Here is a 1,975-nt window from a genome sequence, read left to right as displayed (position 1 = left end):
GCATGGTGATAAAGTACCAGCCAATCAGCTCCTAATTGCCATGTCACAGGCTGGGTTTGAAAAATGACAGTTAGGAGCTGACTGGCTGGTACTTTATCACCTTGCACTTTATCAGTTCACCAGGCTTAATAGATCTGCCCCAATGTTTCAAAATGGAATGCATCAAGAGAACGGTGTTAGTATTGTAAAAATACACACAGCTCCTGGTATTTCCTGGTGGTCTCCCATCCAAGTACTAAAACCAGGACCAACACTGCTCAGCTTCCATGATCAGGAGAGATTGGGCAAATCCAGTGTGCTGTGGCTGTAGATGAGCTGGTGGTTTCTGTTACAGCTCTTCTACTTCTAACTTCTGGTACATAAAAGAATACATGTAAAAATTAAATGTACCAAGAAAATGGTGTTGGTAGTTTAAAAACACCTAAAGAATCTGATACTACCAAGCAGTCTCCCATCCATGTATTAACAAAGTCCAATACTGCTTTGCTTCAAAAATCAAATGGATTGGGCATATCCAGTGTGGTGTGGCTTTAGATAAGCTTTGTGGTTTCTGTTAGAGCTCTTCTACTTCTAACTACTGGTACATTAATGAATATGTATAAGGTTGTAGTTTATCCAATATGCCTTTACTACCTTACCTTTCAACCCCCCCTCCCTCCCCTCTTCTCCTTATAGCTTCCTTAGTTCTCTCCTCCTCGTGTGTGCGTTATTTGTTTTCTCATACGTCCTAGAGGATGCTGGGGTCACATTAAGAACCATGGGGTATAGACGGGATCCGCAGGAGACATGGGCACTTTAAGACTTTCAAAGGGTGTGAACTGTCTCCTCCCTCTATGCCCCTCCTCCAGACTCCAGTTTTAGTATTGTGCGCAGTGATACTGGATGCACTACAGGGGAGCTCTACTGAGTTTCTCTGAAAAGACTTGTTAGTTTTTTTTATTTTCAGGGAGGCTGCTGGCAACAGTCTCCCTGCTTCGTGGGACTTAGGGGAGAGAAGTATGACCAACTTCTAGTGAGTTCAATGGCTCTGCTTCAGGCTGACAGGACACCATTAGCTCCTGAGGGTGCTGATCGCTGGGTACGCCTAGATGCACACTCCCGCAGCCTGCCGTCACCCCCTTACAGAGCCAGAAGACAGGTGAGTAGCAGAAGAACAGAAGACTTCTTCTTCAGTGACGGCATTCTGAGGTACCGAGCAGCGAGCGGAACGCTGCGCGCCATGCTCCCACACAAACACAGGCACTGCAGGGTGCAGGGCACGGGGGGGGGGGCACCCTGGGCAGCATAAATTCCTCACAAAAGGCTGGAAAAAGTGGACATTAGTGCCTGGGCACTGTCCTTACCCCGCTAGCGTAATTAATTATTTCTGAGCGGGACAGATACGCGCCATTACAGCGGCGGGGCTTCTTCCTCACCTCACCAGAACATCTTTAGAGCATTACAAGTCTATCACTATAGAGTTTATTATTTCCCAGACTGTGTACTTTTGGCGCTGGATTGTGAGCTGAAAAATCCTCTGTGTCCCTCTGACAGATTTACTGACGGTCTGTCCCCCATAAGCCGGTGTGTCTGTGGGTACTTGGTATATGTGTGTCAACATGTCGGTGGCTGAATGTTTTTCCCAAGAGGAAACTATATTAGGAATGCAGACATATGATGGTGGCCCTGTTGGCACCACCAATAACTGACTGGGTAAAAGTTTCAGTAATATCAGAGTAAGGTTGGATAAATCTGTGTCCCAGACACAGACTTAGAGAATAGATGTGATATTCATGGCTATGTTTCTTTTCCCTCAGGCCCCGCTGGGTCGCAAAAATGTTATTTTGCCCAGTTACTACACACTGATACTGACACGGATACTGATACTTATGTCGACCATAATGTTTCCTGATTAGATCCAATATTGGCAAGGAGCATTCAGTACATGATTGTGGATATTAAGGACATATTAAAATCACTGAAGACCCTGCTGTTC

Source organism: Pseudophryne corroboree, unplaced genomic scaffold, assembly GCF_028390025.1.
Source record: "Pseudophryne corroboree isolate aPseCor3 unplaced genomic scaffold, aPseCor3.hap2 scaffold_263, whole genome shotgun sequence".
Classification (NCBI taxonomy): domain Eukaryota; kingdom Metazoa; phylum Chordata; class Amphibia; order Anura; family Myobatrachidae; genus Pseudophryne; species Pseudophryne corroboree.
This window is presented reverse-complemented; position numbering follows the sequence as displayed.